Here is a 781-nt window from a genome sequence, read left to right as displayed (position 1 = left end):
AGGAATGTGCTAGTAAAATTTGTCAAGAGACACATCATCAACAAAACACTGAGAAGGGAAAAAATGGTGGTGAGAACCCTGTGCAGCACCATGTAGTCTCTTAGGGCCCAGTTACAAAATGAAATGCAAAATCTTGTAAGAGACAACTGACAGAGCTGAGATGGGAGCAAACTGGGACAGGAATCTTAGGTTTTTCTCTGTGTGTTTGCTTCTCCCAGAGGCAGCAGTTACTTTAGTTGATTAAAACCAAGAAAAACGCTATCTAAAGCTCTAATTAGACATTCTGTCTTTGATTCCAGGAAATAAGAAGGCTTTCCAGTCACTGGGAAAGCAAAGGAGAAACTTTACTGTTAACACAGGCACTTAAAGTTAGACTTGTCTCTTTCTGTCACGTTCTTAAAGGATTGGAAGTAGAGGATGGGAAACACCCTCAGCCACAAACTGGGTTGTCCATTACAGCCATCTTTTTTCTTCCTCCTCTGTGCTTCAGGCTATTTATTCTCACTGGGAACTTTGAGTGGCTAAAGGGGGGTGAGGGTAATGTGAAGCTCCTTATCCTGATTCAAGAATGGGGTTGGTCACTTCTCCCCCACCTTTCTGTTGGCAAGATGCTCATTGTGAAAACTAAACTGGTTTGAGTTGAAAAGTAGATCTATTTCTTGTTTTAAAGGATTTGTCACTTGCCAGTCAAGTTTTGGTATGTGTTTAAGGTGCTGAACATTGTAACTGGGTATGAAGTTTACTTTTTCAGGCATACTTCACTATTTATTTAAAATTGTTT

The sequence above is a fragment of the Phaethon lepturus genome, unplaced genomic scaffold (genome assembly GCF_000687285.1).
Source record: "Phaethon lepturus isolate BGI_N335 unplaced genomic scaffold, ASM68728v1 scaffold39567, whole genome shotgun sequence".
Classification (NCBI taxonomy): Eukaryota; Metazoa; Chordata; class Aves; order Phaethontiformes; family Phaethontidae; genus Phaethon; species Phaethon lepturus.
This window is presented reverse-complemented; position numbering follows the sequence as displayed.